Below are 19,714 nucleotides of genomic sequence, written 5' to 3'. Positions count from 1 at the left end.
GAAATGGGAAGGGGGCAAAGGGCAAGATCTCAGAAGAGGGTTTGCTGGGTAGAAGCCTGTGAACTTACCTGCTGCACTTGGCATTTAGTAAGGGAGAGAAGACTCTTTCTGATAAATTTCAAAGACCAAGTTATCCATAGAACAGAGCTCATAAGAAGTATTAAAAATGTGCCCTTCAAAAACAATTGTCATTCCAATCTTCTTTGTAGCTTTACCACATATTATCCTTTTGAGAATAGTGAAGTGAAAGTTGCTCAGTCGTGTCTGACTCTTTGTGACCCCATGGACTATTGTCCATGGAATTCTCCAGGGCAGAATATTGGCAGAATTTCCCTTCTCGAGGGTTTCCCACATTGTAGGTGGATTCTTTACCAGCTGAGCCACCAGGAAAGCCCTGAAAATAGTATCTGTTACTATACTGTTTGAGAATAGTATCTGCTACTAAACAGATGATATTCTATGATATTATCCCATTAAATGCCGTGGGAGATATATTTAAGTGAAATTCTGTTAGTACTGTGCTCAGAATTACATTTGTAGTCTAGCTGTTCTAGGTGAAATTACACTGAAAAGCTAAAGCTCAGGGCATGCAGTTTACCCAAAGATACAAATAGCAAGACTTAAAGGCTAGGTTTATCTTGAATTGTTGAAGTTCACGGTCTTTGCAGTATACTTCAATTTACTGGGTGTTTAATTTTATGGGCTGGGACAGCTTCAGTGAACTGCTGGAAGCATTGTATGCAAATAGAGTGCCCTGCAGACTTCATCCCCTGGCCTGTTGGGCTTCCAGAAAGGGTGATCAGTACAGTCTCCATTTCCATTTTTCAATTTCACATTGCTCTCTCTGTATAACTTGCAATCTACCTATCTGTTTAACATATGTCTCTTCCTCTTTGTACATGAGGTCTAAAGTCCACATTCATCACCAACCACATGCTCCTCTGCTTGGTGTGTGTATGCTCATTCTTGACTGAGAATCTGGGAAAGCGCTCCAGGTTCTGCTGGAAACTTGTCAATTCTTTCCTTTACTCCCAGCATTTCCTGTATTCATCTTTGTCAAGAATTCCATGCCTTTGAGTCTGAATTCAAATTTGAATTAATAATTGTTGATAAGACTGGGAACAAGTATAGCATTGTAGTTAGTCACAGATCATAAAGTCAGGAGACCCAGCTTCAAGCCTTGGATTAGATGACCATGGTAGCTAGCCTTGCTAAACTTGTATCTTCATCTGCATAAATGGAATAATGCCTGCTGCATATGGCTATTCCAATGCATGCAACAAAAAAATGGTTTCTGACATGCCAAGTGTACAATAAACGCTAGGTACTTCTATTGTCCTCTGAGAGAAAGAACTATATTTTTTCAACTCATCCCTGTCAATTGGGCACAGCGCAGGGTCCATGAGCTGGTCAGGGCTGGAAAGACAGGCCACGCTTTCGTCCACGACTTGGATGTCTGCAGGCTCTGCTATCCGAAGCGCATGGCTTTCATGCTCCTTGTGAGATGGCTGCTGCAACTCCTGGTATTGTGTTTGTTTTTGTGCAGGAAGAAGGGAGGTTGATGAAAAGACCACGTGCTGAACAAGCGAGCTCTATTTAAAGAGCCTCAGAAGCCCCACCAAAGACTTAAGCTTTTATCTCTTTAGCCAGATCTTCTGCCAAATGGTTGTGTCTGCATTCAAGGAGGCTAAGAAATGTGTTAGCTGGGTCTGTTGCCAAGCAAAATTGGAGTTCTGTTGAGTGACGGGAGACAGGGTATTGAGTTGGCAAGTAACTGTCTCTCCCCTAGTCAGTTTTTTTCAAATTTAATTTGAGGATAATTGCTTTACAATGTTGTGTTGGGTTCTGACCTACAAGAGCAGGAGTCACCGATATGTACACATAGATCTCCTCCCTCTTGAACCTGTCTCCCACCCTCATCCCACCCCTCTAGGTTTGTCACAAGGCATGGGCTCTCCCCCAGCCAGTTTGTTTGTCAAAAGAATGAAGTCCTCGCTGGAGGAGACAGGAAGGACCTGCGGGCATTTTGGTTCCTGGCTGGAGTTGTCTCCAGTGCCCACAGCCGTGCCTCTTTAGGCTTGATTGCATTCCATCATCAAATAAGCTTCCCTTTGTGCTTAAGTCAGTTCAGGCAGGTTTAAAGCAAGAAGCGACCAAAGCAGGATTTCCTAAGTTTTCCGTCTCTTACACCATCTAGGACCACACCTCGACCGTTTACTCTAAACCAAGTTATATGCTTAAATAAGGCAGCCGTTACTGGTTTCTCATAGCAGACAGGAATGTTTCAAAGCAACAAGAATGCAAATAGGGAGAACACGAATGATAAAAACAGAAATGACAGTGCTGCCGTAGTCAGTTTGGTTCAGGGTTACAGAACCCTTTCTGCCATTTGAGGGCTTCTCTCTCTTTTTTTTATTTAATTTATTTTATTTTTTAACTTTACAATATTGTATTGGTTCTGCCATATATCAACATGAATCCACCACAGGTATACACGTGTTCCCCATCCTGAACCCTCCTCCCTCCTCCCTCCCCATACCATCCCTCTGGGTTGTCCCAGTGCACCAGCCCCAAGCATCCAGTATCGAACCTGGTCTGGCGACTCGTTTCATATGTGATATTATACATGTTTCAATGCCATTCTCCCAAATCATCCCACCCTCTCCCTCTCCCACAGAGTCCATAAGACTGTTCTATACATCAGTGTCTCTTTTGCTGTCTCGCATAGAGGGTTGTCATTACCATCTTTCTAAATTCCATATATATGCGTTAGTATACTGTATTGGTGTTTTTCTTTCTGGCTTACTTCACTGTGTATAATAGGCTCCAGTTTCATCCACCTCATTAGAACTGATTCAAATGTATTCTTTTTAATGGCTGAGTAATACTCCATTGTGTATATGTACCACAGCTTTCTTATCCATTCATCTGCTGATGGACATCTAGGTTGCTTCCATGTCCTGGCTATTATAAACAGTGCTGCGATGAACATTGGGGTACACGTGTCTCTTTCCCTTCTGGTTTCCTCAGTGTGTATGCCCAGCAGTGAGATTGCTGGATCATAAGGCAGTTCTATTGCCAGTTTTTTAAGGAATCTCCACACTGTTCTCCATAGTGGCTGTACTAGTTTGCATTCCCACCAACAGTGTAAGAGGGTTCCCTTTTCTCCACACCCTCTCCAGCATTTATTGCTTGTAGATTTTTGGATCGCAGCCATTCTGACTGGTGTGAAATGGTACCTCATAGTGGTTTTGATTTGCATTTCTCTGATAATGAGTGATGTTGAGCATCTTTTCATGTGTTTGTTAGTCATCTGTGTGTCTTCTTTGGAGAAATGTCTATTTAGATCTTTGGCCCATTTTTTGATTGGGTCATTTATTTTTCTGGAATTGAGCTGTAGGAGTTGCTTGTATATTTTTGAGATTAGTTGTTTGTCAGTTGCTTCATTTGCTATTATTTTCTCCCATTCTGAAGGCTGTCTTTTCACCTTGCTTATAGTTTCCTTTGTTGTGCAGAAGCTTTTAAGTTTAAATAGGTCCCATTTGTTTATTTTTGCTTTTATTTCCAATATTCTGGGAGGTGGGTCATAGAGGATCCTGCTGTGATGTATGTTTTGATGTATGTGAGAGTGTTTTGCCTATGTTCTCCTCTAGGAGTTTTATAGTTTCTGGTCTTACGTTGAGATCTTTAATCCATTTTGAGTTTATTTTTGTGTATGGTGTTAGAAAGTGGTCTAGTTTCATTCTTTTACAAGTGGTTGACCAGTTTTCCCAGCACCACTTGTTAAAGAGATTGTCTTTAATCCATTGTATATTCTTTCCTCCTTTGTCAAAGATAAGGTGTCCATATGTTCGTGGATTTATCTCTGGGCTTTCTGTTTTGTTCCATTGATCTATATTTCTGTCTTTGTGCCAGTACCATACTGTCTTGATGACTGTGGCTTTGTAGTAGAGCCTGAAGTCAGGCAGGTTGATTCCTCCAGTTCCATTTTTCTTGTGGCTTAGTTGGTAAAGAATCTGCCTGCAATGTGGGAGACCTGGGTTCGAACCCTGGGTTGGGAAGATCCCCTGGAGAAGGAAAAGGCTACCCACGTCAGTATTCTGGCCTGGAGAATTCCATGGACTACAGTCCATGGGGTCACAAAGAGTCGGACACGACTGAGGGACTTTCACTTTCTGTCATCTGAGGTAGTTATACACAAGTTCCCCAAAGCTGCTGATTGATTTCACGGACATCTGGCCTGGGACTCCCACTGCCTGGGTCCTGTGTGCACCCTTGTGTAGAGCAACACCTCATGAGCCACTACCCAGGACTTTGCTTCTACATATACCACAAGTTAACATATATTGGGTACTTACAGGGTGCCAGACACTCTTGTGGGTGCCTGGGAATCATTGTTGAGCAAAATATGCAGATTCTTAGCCTCACTGAGTTTCCATTAGAGAGGGGGTGGCAGGGAAGACAGTTAATAAAACATAAAGATGAATTGTACAGTATGTTAGTGGGAGAGTCAGTTCCTAGGTAGGTTGGTAAGTCTGGGGTCCCTGAGGAGGAAAGAGAGGTCTGGGGCTCTCAAGGATGGTACACGGGTCTAGAGTTCTCAAGGAGAAGAAAAGGACAAACTTTTTTTTCTTTAAGCCCAGAGCTGATGATTGCACAACAAAACAATTCATCTTGCTCAAGGATATGTTTTTCCTTAAACTCTGTACCAATGATTATATGACAGCAATGTATCCTACTTGAGGACGTGTTTCTCCTTCTTGAGAATCTTCTGACTAATCCTGTCATCGTAAAATGTATATTAAGAGAGTGGGTCTGGTAAGATCTTTCTGTTTATTGTTAGTTCTAATCCCATTATCTTAAAATGTAAATTGTGGGAGTGGGTCTGGTAAGACCTTTACAACCTTGAGATATTCTTTTGGTTTACTGTAATAACCGATTGAAAGAGTGTATAGCTCCCTTGCCAGTACTAGTGAGGGGGGCACTCTCCGCCACCTTCTGATGTCTGCGTCAGAAGCTTTCTCTGTCACTTTTCCTACTTTAATAAAACTCTGCTACACAGAAGCTCTTGTGTAATCAAGACTGGTCCCTGGTTCCGAAGCTAAATCTTCGGAAATCACGAATCTGATACCGTTCACCGTAAGCTATTGTTAGCAGGTAACGAATCCTATGTGGTGGTGGGGGAACCAAACGGCATGGGGCTGGGGTTATTGGTTGTAGTAGTAAATGAGGTATGAGGATAGGTGTCAGTGGGAAGCAGACTTAGTGCTTATTCGCTCAGTTGTGTCTGATTCTTTGTGACCCCATAGACTGTAGTCCACCAGGCTCCTCTGTCCATGGAGTTCTCCAGGAGAAGAGGAAAATTTGAAATTTTACATAACCTCCTGCTCCTTCTGCCTCTGTAACTCAGCTTGCTCCTTGCAAAGTCTGGGTCACGTAGGTCTCAAAGTGGGGACTCAATACTAGAAACTGAAGCTTATCTCACTCACCCGTGTTCTGCTCTCTGCAATCGCCCAGTTCCTGCAAACCCACGAACATGTTTAGTCATGCCTGTCTGTGTATAAAAACTCTGTAACCCATTTATTCGATGCTCAGAGCTTGGAGTGTTAACTCCTCTGGGCCCGCCAGTGTAATACACCTGAGTTTTCCAGTTCTCTGAGTGTGGTGCTTGGTTTCTTGAGTACTGGTTTCTGCAACATTTCTGGAGGTCCCAGAGAGATTCCAACCATGCCGGCCCGTTGAGCCACTGGATTGGTGGCTTGACTGGGCTGGAGCGAAGGAACCCTGTGAAGGAACCCTGAGATGAACGAGCAGGCACGCCACCTGATGGTATTCCGGGTTCTCTTTTGGACCAGTGTTCCGACTCTCCGGATGGCCGAGCCCCGACTGGACTCATTGGAGGGATGGACCAACTCACCAGGAATGGCCACAGGATCAGGTGAGGACCCAGGGCCAGTCCCCAGTCAGGTCCTACCCCAATGGGTAGAAGTGGAGACTGATCACCTCCTTGGAGCTCCCAGGAAGGGAGCATCAGATAGGGAGAACTGGGGACTCAGGGGAAGGGAGGCATTGTGACTGATAACCTCCTTGAAGTTTCCTGGAAGGGAGCAACAGTTAAGGAAACCTGGGGACTTGGAAGAAGGGAGGCATTGTGATAGCCACTGAATGTGACTGTGTGATTTCTGATTGAACAGAGAGAGAAATTTTTCTTTTTATAAACTGCAAAACCAATTATTTTTGCATATGCAATTAAAAACAACTAGCTTTTAAAAGGCCTGCCTGGGGAAAAGCTGAAAGTCAACCCTTTCCATGCCCTTGAAATACACAGCCAACTTTGCCTGAGACGTCAGCCTTGGGCAAACTAGAACTTCAAGTAAAGAAAAAAAAGTGGGGTGGGTCAAAGAGATATTTTAAATCTCAAACAGAAAAATATAAGATCCCTGTCTGTCTGTATTTATGTATGTCTCAGCATATGTCTTTTGTTTTGTTTTCTGATAATATTGTTGAAATTGTAAATGAGTTCTAATTTAATTGACCTAAAGAAAAGTAAGCACTTACACATCAAATAATTCTAAATACAAGAAAAATAAGCCTAAATAATTTTCAGATTCACATGAACAGGGAAATATTCAATATTAAATATCTAGTATTAATGTTTGTTTGCTAATCTAAAGGAAGTAGGATGTATGTTTTTAATAAAGAAGATACAAAAAATAAAAATTACATTTTATAAAGGGAAAAGAAAGTAGGTCTGACTTACAGGTGGCTGTTACAGAAAGTGATTAAAAAGTTTGTGGAAAGCAGACCCTGAAAAAAAAAATTGTACATGGTTAGGAGTAAGTTTAAAATAAATTTAATTAAGTTTACCTGAGTTTAAAGTAAGGTGGTGCAAAACTTGAATTCGGTCTTTCTCTTTGTTAAGAGGACATACCTTCTTCAGATGTTGAACTGCTTTTAATAATAGATTTAAGTTTCTTACCTCTTAATTGACGAGTTCTATATTTACCTTTGAAATCTTTTGTTACCTTGGACTAAGTAAATAACTATTATTTCACAGTGACTTATATGATCCTACCTGACTGAGTTGTTATAAACCCTTTTGATATTTATCGACAAAATGTCCTAAATAACTTGACTTCTAGCTAACTTTGGGATGCTTCAGAGGGCCCCTGAGACACCCCAAAGAGCTATTAAGCTACCTGGGTTCACTGGACTGTTAAATTACATGGGAAGTACTGTTAAAGTGGCGGGGAAAAATATCTTTTCAGGTTATACTGTATGGCTGATGTTACTAATATAGATATCCTGAAATTATGTGAAATTCATATAGATCTGATATGCCCTGATAAAATATGGTCAATTATAATTCTAATTATCATATTAAAGTGTTATGACCAGGTTTATTTGTCAATTGCAATAGAATCAGATTTTAAACATGCCTTCTATGGTTCTACTTTCATGCCTTTAGAAAAATACTGCTAGTTTTTCAAGATTTATGGAAAAAACTTTCTAAGATTAAGCAGATAAACAAATTTTGTTATTAACTGTAAGCTGGTACCAGACTGGAATTTGATCTTCTCTCTGTTTAGAGAACAAAGATTTCTTAAAATGCAGCTTTCAATAACAGATTATGAATTTCTTTGCCTTTAAGTGATTTATATTTGTTTTTAAAAATCTTTTTGTTACTTTGGTAAAGTAAATAAACATTATTTAAGATTATGGTACATGTAGACAAAGCTCATTCTGCTTCAAAAAAAAAAAAACCCTCATGGTTAGACTTTTGGTATCCTGATGTCCTTAAAACATGGCTATAGTCTGTTCTTAAATTAGGAAATTAAAAATAAATAAACAACAGCTGAAAATCAAAGAGCTAGGGTTATAGGAAATCCAAGAGGGTTGCTTGGCTTTTCCTGGCTCCCTGACAGACCTCATTTTTATTTGATGGGTTAAAGCCTTACCTGGCTACTGTGTTAATGCCCTCACAATGAGTCCTCCAAAAAGAAAAAAAAAAAAAAAAATTATGCTTCACTGAATATTAAGTGCTAGTTTTGTTAATTAAGGTCTATGTTTACTAAGACTCACTTCTGAGATAGTTCCTTGTTATGTTATGTTATGTTGCTAAAAGTTTTAATTAAGTTATTAGAAAGGACACTAAGATTGTTTCTAGAGCTTATCTCAATAACCAGTCTTTGGATAAAAGTCAGATGCTCCTTGATATACAACCAGGAGATTAACAGTTGGTTATAATCATTTAACTGAGTCAGATGACCTGGGGTATACCCGGCTGTACCCAATGAAAGTTCTTGACTTAAATTCTTGCTTGTAACCTTACTAATAACTGCTCGCTATATTATTTTCTATGTAGCTTGTTTCAGAAGATTATTTCTTACGTTACCAAATGTGTGACTGAGCCTGTGATAAAATGCTGATATGCAGTTCCATATGAGATCAATAATTGTAATAATGTAACTCTAGATATGGGAAAAAGCAAAAAGAGGAAATATTTTCCTGGCCCAAGAGGTTAGTAAGGTAGATATGGTCCAGAGACTTCTGCTACTTACAAGGCCTGGCCTACTGACAACGCATTGAGTGGCCTGTCAATGGAATCTTTGTTAGACTGGGAATGAGCCTTCCCAGCACCGTGGGACACAGTGACCATGAAATGCCCCCCAAACATGGTCAAATATGACTAAGAAGGGGCCCTGCTGACTGGAAGTTGGCCCTTGTCAGCTGCCTCTACAAAGATTAAATCACGACCACTACAAGATGCTGACCTTCAACACCCCCTTGAAAGGAGTTCAGGGTGGAGACAAAAAATAAGGCACCCTGTGCTCTGGGAAAACCCAGAAAAACAGGCCTTCAGATAGTCAGATGTTTTCAGGTAAAGATTTTTATGAGTCCAAATTCTTGCATCTTCTCATACCTAGAGAAACACTAATATCATGAATGAGTGTCTGGACCTGCTTCTCCTGGCTAGCCCCTCAGCAGCTTTCCTACATCTATTCATCTTTGGACCAAATATCTTTAACTTTCTTGTTGAGTTTGTTTCTCCAAGTAGTAGTTCGAGAAGAATGTCCCCCAGCCAACACCCAGACAATGCTAGAACAAGCTGCCTTATCATTCTGTGTACTCTCATCTCCCTCCCCAAAGTCCCCAAATGCACCCAAGGTCCTCAGGCTATTCTCCCTTTGAGATCTTACATGGTAGACCAACCCCAGTGATAAAAAAAAAAGCTCAAGGGAGACCACCAACAACTAGCTGACCTGGAGATGTCCCGATACCTCCAGGCCCTGGGAAAGTCTTCTGCCATATTGCCCAAGAAAACTTAGAAAGGACATCCATTCCTTTGGGCAATTGGGTTCATGCCTTTCAGCCAGGAGCTGAGGTATGAGTTAAAAATTAGAAAAAAAAAAAACACTTCAGCCAGTTTGGACAGGTCATCCTGGCAACCACTACTGCTGTTAAAGTTATAGGCGTCATCCCTCGGATCCACCACACCAGAGTCAAGAAGGCAGCTACTTCCTGTGATGGGGACACCTGGAAAGCAGTTCCAGACCCCAAAAACCTCCTCAAGGTCTGGTTCTAAAGACAACAGCCCTCACCCACGAAGGATGCTGAGCCCTGCTCTAGTCACTCCGGAAGCTGACTAGTCCATGCATGGCAGAAGCTTGTGGATCCAGCTATTAAAATATCGATGGATTTTCATTGTCAACTCTGGCCTCTATCCCTAATTGGTATTATTGCTGTACTTTTCATTACGGGACCAACTAGACTCCCTGGCTGAGGGGGTTTTACAGACTAGGAGAGGGCTAGACCTACTGACAGCTGAAAAGAGAAGACTCTGCCTCTTCTTGAATGAAGAATGCTGTTTTTATGTAAACCAATCAGGAATAGTCAGGGACATGGCCCAACAGCTAAGGGAACAAATCATAAAAAGGAGAGAGAAACTAGCTAATTCCTGGGGTAACTGGAACAGTATCTGGAGCTGGGCATCGTGGCTTCTCCCTTTAAAAGGTCCTCTCTTCATGCTCTTTGCAGTGTTCTTGTTTGGCCCTTATATTCTCAGTGCTACTACCCAGTTTATAACCTCTGGAATTGAATCTATAAAGTTACAAAGCTCAATATAGCCCCCTAAACGATGGGGAGCTCTGAATATCCTACCAAAACACGAGATGATGCTTTCTACGATGAGTACTAGAAGCATCAAGAGAGGGGAATGAAGAGGAAAAGTTAAAATTTGACATAACCTCCTGCTCCTTCTGCCTCTGTAACTCAGCTTGCTCCTTGCAAAGTCTGGATCACATAGGTCTCAGAAAGCGGAGACTCACAATACTAGGAAGTGGAGTTTATCTCACTCACCCTTGTCCTGCTCTTTGCAATTGCCCAGCCCATGCAAACCTGCAAACCACCTTAATCATGCCTGTCTGTGTATAAAAACTCTGTAACCCCTTTGTGAGGGGCTCTGAGCTTGGAGTGTTAACTCCTCTGGGCCCGCTGGTGTAATAAACCTGAGTTCTCCAACTCTCCGAGTGTGGTGCTTGGTTTCTCGAGTACTGGTTTCTGCAACACAGGCAAGAATACTGGAGCGGGTTGGCACTTCCTTCTCCAGCAGGTCTTCCCAACCCAGGGATCAAACCCATGTCTCCTGCATTGGCAGGCAGCTTTCTTTACCTTCTGAGCCACCAGGAAAGCCCTTTCAGTGGAAGTGTTATATTTAAATAAAACAGGAGAGTTGGAAGCTACTTAAGCAGGTATGTGGGGAAAGGGCCTCACAGAAAGAGGGAACAGCTTAAATCACATGCCCTAAGGTGCCTGACAAGTTCAAGAGCAGGGGTGGTTTTTGCTGACGGAGGGACGACAAGGGAGAGAGGCAGGAAGGGATCACGCCAAGTAGGGCCTTGATGGATGTGGCCTTTTATTGAGTAGTATGGGGAGCCATTGCAGAGTTTCTCAGAGAAGAGAGACTGACATGTTTTAAAGAGGGTTGGCTCAGCTGTCATGTTGAAAAAGAGCATAGGGGCCCCAGGATAGAAGCAGATGGACTTATCAGGAAACCTAGTGCTGCTATCCAGGTGAGGAAATGAGAGGGTAACAGGCAGGAAGGCCAGGGGTCTCCAAACAGAGGAAATAGGCTGCAAGTGTCAGACAATTTTTTATCTCTCTCTTAAGTGGCAGGAGGAAACAAACTACTAGTGTTATGTTTCTTCCCCTTCTCTATACAAATTTAAAAAGAGGTTTCTTTTAAAATTCTGTGTTGCCTTGACGACACCTGGTTCCACCTGAACTTAATGTTTCTCAAACCTTGAGCTAACTAACCAAGGCATTTTTCTTATGGAAATGTTTGTCTTAAGCTATGTTAATGAACTATGTATCTACTCTAGACTCTGTCTTCAAGTTGGTTCTGCCTAAGACTCAGAATGACTTGACAGACCAGTATGTTTTACTCATGCAAATGTTCTCTTAAGTTGTGTTAGTGAGACTGTATTTGCTTAGAAACCTGCCTTTCTTCCAGAGAAGGCAATGGCAGCCCACTCCGTTACTCTTGCCTGGAAAATCCCATGGATGGAGGAGCCTGGTAGGCTGCAATCCAAGGGGTTGCTGAGAGTCAGATACAACTGAATGAGTTCACTTTCACTTTTCACTTTCATGCACTGGGGAAGGAAATGGCAACCCACTCCAGTATTCCTGCCTGGAGAATCCCAGGAATGGGGGAACCTGGTGGGCTTCTGTCTATGGGGTTGCACAGAGTTGGACACGACTGAAGTGACTTAGCAATAGCAGCTGCCTTTCTTCAAGATTAATGCCCATGATGTTATGGCCAAGGACAATTCACCTTGTGTCAAAATTATCTCAAAATGCATGTTGTGGGTGAGGGGCCTGATGCTACTCTGAGTTATGAGACATCTCCTTTCTATAATTAACAGCTTGCTAGTAGCTATATCACATCTGGCTAAAGACTAGACTAGCAGGGGGGCACTCTTTCTGCCCCCTTCTGATGTCTATGTCAGAAGCTTTCTCTATCTCTTTTATACTTTAGTAAAACTTTATTATACAAAAGCTCTGAGCAATCCAGCCTCGTCACTGGCCCCAGATTGAATTCCTCTCCTCCAGAGGCCAAGAATCCCAGCATTTTTCATGGCTCAGCAACAACCTTTCAGAATGATGGAGACCAAGAGCAGAAGTTGATCATCATGGAGACAATGGAGAGTGGTCAGATCATGAACAGAGGAGGAGCTTTACTCCATCAGCCAATTAGACCTTGCCCTTCTCCATCCACCCTTGCAGATATCCATCCAATAATGACTTATTGAAAGTCTGCTTTGTGTAAGGCACTGTTCTGGCTCTGAGACTATAACTGTGAACTAGATGAGCAAGCTCCTCTATGGAACTTGCATTCTAGACAGCAGACATAGACAGTAAGTAAATTCATGAGCATGGATAATGGTCTACAATTGGAACAGCTATAAAGGAATCAACAGTGTGATCTCTTAGGAAAAGTGCCAGAGTGGAAGCTAGAAAAGGCCTCAGAGGAAGTGACATTTGAAACAAGACCAAAAAAGAAGGAGCCTGCTGTGCTAAAACTTGGAAGAAAAGTATTGGGGAAAGGGAAATTGTTTTGCATGGTTGGATTGCAGATAGAAGACCAGTGTTGTTGGAACACAGGGAGGTAGAGAAAGGCAACAGCAGTGGTTATCTCTTCCCCTGTGACCAACATAACATTTGACCGTGTTCCTACACTCAGGATCCAGATTGCTTTTTTATCTGCTTTCATAACATTACACAACACAGTCTGATGACCATAGCATTGATTTAACCAAATGTCTAAACAGGGCCTCCCCAGTGGCTCAGTGGTAAAGAAGCCACCTGCAGTGCAGGAGAAACAGGTTCCATCCCTGAGTCAGGTAGATCCCCTGGAGAAAATGGCAATCCACTCCAGGATTCTTTCCTGGAGAATCCTATGGACAGAGGAGCTGGTGGGCTACAGTCCATAGTGTCACAAAGAGTCAGACAGGACTGAAGCGACTTAGTATGGGTGCTAAACAGAAACCAGCAGGTGAATATTCTATTCCAGACAGTTGTTGTTACTATTATTAGCAAGAACTAGAAGCTGAGAAAATACAGTTAAGGGGAAATCAAACAGAGCAATTATGTTTGAACCTGATTTCAAATCAAGATCTTATTCTGAACCCCATTTTTTTGATCCACTATGTACCAAGTTACTTCCTAATGAGCAAAGAATAAAGAAAATACTTAGGACAACTTTATTGGTTGGTTTCCTCATAGATGTTTTTTTTTTTTCCTGTGTGAACACTGTTGGTTCACTGGTTATTTTTGGTAAATTTGTATCTTATAATTGTTGATTTTTAATTCTCATTCTCTCTCCTCTCCAATTCCAGTGAAGCTGACCGTGTATCTGCTCTGATTGCCCATCTCTATGAAAATTATAGCTTTACAATTGGTACTTACCATTTTTTAAAAACAGCTTCTTTAAGTTGGAGATATTTTGCAAAACTTACCTCATTAATGAGAAAAATAATTCAAAACACAAGACACTTTCTATATTTTTATTCTAGTATAATATACTAGAGGGGAGAAATGATTGCATGTTTACAAATAAGTTGCTTGGAAACTAGAGAGTTGTCTATTTAAATGGTTATTTCCAAGCACACATAAAGTTTGCCTGAGGAAGAGGAACTCACAGTATTAAACTTTGCAGCCTTAGTGCTAGAATATAATAAATGTGTGTATGTATATATATATATATATATATCTTTTATTTTTTATTTCTAGTTCTAGAATCACTGGTTTCCAATGATAAATGTGCCATTAACATAATAAAAGATGGGCTGTTTCCTTAAATTCTAAGATTAGATCAGAGCTTCATTGACCTCTTTGTAGGAGGCTGTAAACTTCCCTCTGGGGAGTTGCTAAAAATATTCTCTGGTATTATTCTGAAGATTAAAGGCTAATGTCCTTATTTGGCTTTGTTAATCTCTTTCCAGGCGTTTTAGCCCCAATTAATGTGCTAAATGTTTTATTCATGGCCATTACTATTGGATATCTTCCCATGGTGCTTTTTCTTAAGAGTATCTTCTTTGGGAAATTAGAATGTGATGAAACATTGTGACTGCTTTGGTCGCAAAAATATACCTTCACCCTTTGGTCATTTTTCCACCTTGATTCTATCTTAATGATCATTGTAATGATTATTTCTTTATATGTATTTTAATTCTTAATTGAAGCATAGTTGACTACAATGTTGTATTAGTTTCAGGTGTACAATATTATAATTAGGTATTTTTATGTTGTTGTTGTTCAGTCACTAAATCATGTTCAACTCTGCAACCCCAGGGACTGCAGCATGCCAGGCTCTACTATTTCCTGGAGTTTGCTCAAATTCATGTCCATTCAGTCAGTGATGCCATCCAATCATTTCATCCTCTGCCACTCCGTTCTCCTCCTGCCCTCTCTTTCCCAGCATCAGGGTCTTTACAAATGAGTCAGCTCTTGGCATCAGGTGGCCAGAGTACTGGAGTTTCAGCTTTAGCAACAGTCCTTCCAATGAATATTCACAGTCGATTTCCTTTAGGAATGACTGGTTTGATCTCCTTGCACTCCAAGGGACTCTCAAGAATATTCTCCAGCACCACAATTCGAAAGCCTCAATTCTTCAGTACTCAGCCTTCTTTATGGTCCAACTCTTGCATCATTACATGACTACTGGAAAAAAAAACATGGTTTTAACTGTACGGACCTTTGTTGGCAAAGTGATGTCTCTGCTTTTCAATATGCTGTCTGGGGTTGTCATAGCTTTTCTTGTAAGGAACAAGCGTCTTTTCATGTCATGGCTGCAGTCAACTGTCTGCAGTGATTTTGGAGCCCAAGAAAATAAAGTCTGTCACTGCTTCTGCTTTTTCCTGCCATGAAGTGATGGAGCCAGAAGCCTTTGATGGCTTATGGTGAATGTGTCATGTCGGATTCTTGATCTCAAAAGAAGATTTAGCTTTGGGACCAGGGACCAGGCTTGATCACTCAAGAGCTTTTGTGTAGCAGAGTTTTGTTAAAGTGAAAAAGGGACAGAGAAAGCTTCTGACACAGACATCAAAAGGGGGATGGAGAGTGCCGCCTCACTAGTCTAAGCAAGGGAGTTATATACCTTTTTAATTGGCTACTGCAATAAATCAAAAGAATGTCTCAAGGTTGTAAAGATCTTACTAGACCCACTCCCATAATTTACATTTTAAAATGACAGGATAAGAACTAACAATAGAAAGATCTTACCAGATCCACTCCCATAATATACATTCTAAGATAACAGAATTAGTCAGAAGGTTTTGAAGAAGGAGAAACATGTCCTCAAGCAGGATACATTGTTATATAATCCTTACTACAGAGTTTAAACTGAGTTGTTCCTTGTTCTGGGCTTAAAGAAAAAAAAAAAAAAAAAAAACATTTCATGTGACTAAGACTAAGGAGGAGAAGGGGACGACAGAGGATGAGATGGCTGGATGGCATCACTGACTTGATGGACGTGAGTCTGAGTGAACTCCAGGAGTTGGTGATGGACAGGGAGGCCTGGCACGCTGCAGTTCATGGGGTTGCAAAGAGTCAGACATGAATGAGCAACTGAACTGAACTGAACTGAACTGAAGACTAAGGAATGTAGAGGAAAAAAAGGCACTTGTCCTTTTTTCCTCCTTGAGAATTCCAGACCCCTGTCTCCTCCTTAAGAGTCCCAGACCCTGGACTTCTTATCAACCTGCCTAGGAATTGACTCTCTCACCATGATCTAAGTTTTTTGAATGTTGAGTTTTAAGCCAGTTTTTTTCACTCTCTTCTTTGACCCTCATCAAGACACTCTTTAGTTCCTCTTCACTTTTGGCCATTAGAGTGGATCATCTGCATATCTGAGACTGCTGATATTTCTCCCAGCAATCCTGTTCCAGCTTGTGATTCATCCAGCTGGGCATTTCATGTGATGTACTCTACATATAAGTTAAATAAATGGGTGACAATAAACAGCCTTGATGTACTCCTTTCACAATTTGGAACCACTCCATTGTTTAATGTCCAGTTTTAAATGTTGCTCCTTGACCTGCATACAGGTTTCTCAGGAGACAGGTAAGGTGGTCTGCTATTCTCATCTCTTTAAGAATTTCCCAGTTTGTAGTCCAAACAGTCAAAAACTTTAGTCATTGAAGCAGAAATAGATGTTTTTCTGGAACTCCATTGCTTTCTTCACAATCCAACAGATGCTGGCAATTTGGTCTCTTTGAAACCCAGCTTGTACACCGGGAAGTTCTCAGTTCACATACACTAAAGCTTAGTTTGAAGGATTTGGGGCATAACGTTGCTAGCATGTGAAAGGAGAGCAATTGTACAGTAGTCTGAGCATTCTTTGGCACTGCCGGTTTGGGGGATTGGAATGAAAACTGACCTTTTCCAGTCTTGTGGCCACTAGTGAGTTTTCCAAATTCGCTGACATATCGAGTGCAGCACTTTAGCAGCATCATCTTTTAGGATTTTAAATGACTCAGCTGGAATTCCATCACCTCCACTAGCTTTGATCATAGTAATGCTTCCTAAGGCCCACTTGACTTTACACCCCAGGATGTCCAGGATGTCTAGGTGAGTGACCGCACCATTGTGGTTATCCTGGTATAAGACCTTTCTGGTATAGTTAGTTCTTCTGTGTATTCTTGCCACACTTCTAAACCTCTTCTGCTTCTCTTCTGCTTCTGAAACCTTCTAAGGTTTCTGACAGAAACCTTATTGTTTCTGTCCTTTATCATGCCCAACCTCGCATGAAATGTTCCCTTGATATCTCCAATTTTCTTGAATATTATCTCTAGTAGTTCCCATTCTATTGTTTTCCTCTGTTTCCTGGCATTGTTCATTTAAGGAGGCCTTTTTCTCTCTTCTTGCTATTCTGTGGAACTCTGCATTCAGTTGGGTATATCTTTCCTTTTCTCCCTTGCCTTTCACTTTTCTTCTTTTCATACCTGTTTGTAAGGCCTCTTCAGACAATCACTTTGCCTTCTTGCATTTCTTTTTCTTGGGGATGGTTTTGGTCACTGCCTTTGGTACAGTGTTACAAACCCCCATCCATAGTTCTTCAGGCACTCTGTCTACCAGATCTAATCCCTTGAATCTCTTCGTCACTTCCACTGTATAATCATAAGAGATTTGATTAGGTCATACCTGAATGGCCTAGTGGTTTTCCATACTTTCTTCAATTTAAGCCTGAATTTTGCAATAAGGAGCTCATGATCAGAGCCACTGTCTGCTCCAGGTCTTGTTTTTACTGACTGTATAGAGCTTCTCCATCTTTGGCTGCAAAGAACATAATCAATCTGATTTTGGTATTGGCCATCTGGTGATGTCCATATGTAGAGTCATGTCTTGGGTTGTTGGGAAAGGGTGTTTGCTATGACCAGCATGTTCCCTTGAGAAAACTCTGTTAGCCTTTACCCTGCTTCATTTTGTACTCCAAGGCCAAATTTGCCCATTATTCCATTCTTACATAATACGCTTTTAATACAAGGTTATTCTAAAATATCAGCTACATTCTATGTGCTATATCTTATATCCTTGAAACTTTTTTATACCTAATTGCTTGTACCTTTTAATCGTCTTCGCCTATTTTTCTCCTCCAGTAGCTACTATTTTGTTCTCCTGTGTCTCTGGGTCTGTTTCCATACTATTTGTTTTATTTTGTAGATTCTATTAATTTTGTGGTTCAGTTGCTAAGTCATGTCCGACTCTTTGCAACCCCATGGACTATATATAGCCCGCCAGGCTCCTCTGTCCATGGAATTTTCCAAGCAAGAATACTAGAGTGGGTTGCCATTTCCTTCTCCAGATTCTGTTAAAATATACAACTAAAAACATACAATATTTGTCTTTCCGTGTCTGATTTATACCCTCTAGTTCTATCCATATTGTTGCAAGTAGCAAAGCTTTATTCCTTTTTAAATGGCTGAGTAATCCATTGTGTATATATATATATTCCATTGTATATATATAGTTATAATATATATGTATATAATATTATGTATATACATTGTATATACATACATAGTTATAATACATACAATATATAATATGTATATGTGTATGTTATATACTATATACACAAATAGCACATTTTTATCCATTTGTCCAATGGTGGATGCAGTTGTTTCCATATTTTAGTTAATATAAATAATGCTGCTATGAACATAGGGGTGCATGTATCTTTTCCAATTTGTATTTTCATTTTCTTTGGATAAATACCCAGGAGTGAAATTGCTGGATTGTGTGAAGAAAGCTGAGCACCAAAGAATTGATACTTTTGTACTGTGGTTTAGAGAAGACTCTTGAGAGTTCCTTGGACTGCAAGGAGATCCAACCAGTCCATCCTAAAGGAGATCAGTCCTGGGTGTTCATTGGAAGGACTGATGCTGAAGCTGAAACTCCAGTACTTTGGCCACCTCATGCGAAGAGTTGACTCATTGGAAATGACTCTGATGCTGGGAGGGATTGAGGGCAGGAGGAGAAGGGGACGACAGAGGATGAGATGGCTGGATGGCATCACCAACTTGATGGACATGAATTTGGGTAAACTCCGGGAGTTGCTGATGGACAAGGAGGTCAGGTGTGCTGTGATTCATGGGGTCACAAAGAGTTGGACACGACTGAGCAACTGAATTGAACTGAACTGATGACAGTTTTATTTTTAATGTTTCTTTGCTGTATTGGCTGCAGCAACTGACATTTCCACCAACAGTGTATGGTGATTCTCTGTTCTCTGCAACCTCACCAACAATTCCTATTTCTTGTCTTTTTGATGACAGCCATTCTGACAGGCGTGAGATGATATTGTGATTTTGATTTGCATTTCCCTGATGAGTAGCCATGCTGAATATCCTTTCATGTGCCTGTTGGCCAACGTGTATGTCTTCTTTGGAAAAAATGCCTGTTCAGGTCCTCTGTTCATTTTAAAAATTGAATTGCTTTTTTTGATATTGAGTTGTATGAGTTTAGTTTTTAATATATATTTTGAATATTAACCCACTTAGCAGACATAATGTTTGCAAATATCTTCTCTCATCACCCTTTTTGTTTTGTTCATGGCTATTTTTTTTTCTCTGTTCAAAAGTTTTTAAGTTTGATTAAGTCCCATTTGTTTATTTCTGCTTTTGATTCCCTTCCTGAGGAGACAGACATGAAAAAATATTGCCAAGACTGATGTCAAACAGTGTATAGTTTATGCTTTTTTTCTAGGGATTTTCTTCTAGCAGATCTTACATTTAAGTTTTTAATCAATTTTGAGGTTGTTTTTGTACATGGTATAGGAAAGTGGTCCAGTTTAATTCTTTTGCATGTAGGTGTCTAATTTTCCCAACATCATTTATTGAAGAGACCATCTTTTCTCCATTGGATATTCTTGCTTCTTTTATCACAAATTAATTGACCATAAAAGGGAGTTTGGGGGAGAATGGATAAACGTATATGTATAGCTGAGTCTCTTCACTGTTCACCGGAAACTATCACAATATTGTTAATTGGCTAGACCCCAATAGAAAATAACAAGTTTGAAGTTAAAGAAATAAATTAATTGACCATATAATCATGGGTTTATTTCTAGGCTCTCTATTCCACTGATCTATGTGTCTGTTCTTGTCCCAGTAATGTACAGTTTTATTCGTCTAGTTTTGTAATTGTGTTTGAA

The 19,714-nt window shown here is 40.6% G+C and overlaps 1 long non-coding RNA gene across 4 annotated transcripts in view; it reads left to right on the top strand.

The window, feature by feature from the left end:
• The first annotated feature begins 5,016 nt into the window (after positions 1-5,016).
• LOC147365617 (uncharacterized) overlaps positions 5,017-19,714 on the top strand; it is a 43,207-nt gene continuing 28,509 nt past the window's right edge. For 3 of the 4 annotated variants that reach the window (XR_015132596.1, XR_015132595.1, XR_015132597.1), the window contains exons 1-2: positions 5,017-5,157; positions 5,856-5,938. This is a non-coding gene — a long non-coding RNA (uncharacterized LOC147365617). Of the gene's footprint in view, positions 5,158-5,855; positions 5,939-18,280; positions 18,418-19,714 lie in introns of those variants that run through there. The other variant, XR_015132598.1, reaches the window with a different exon arrangement.

This window comes from Bos grunniens, chromosome 9 (genome assembly GCF_055505025.1).
Source record: "Bos grunniens cultivar Pamir isolate PY7600 chromosome 9, Bosgru_T2T1.0, whole genome shotgun sequence".
Classification (NCBI taxonomy): Eukaryota; Metazoa; Chordata; class Mammalia; order Artiodactyla; family Bovidae; genus Bos; species Bos grunniens.
Note: the sequence above shows the minus strand (reverse complement) of the source record. Positions and strands in the feature narration are given on the sequence as shown.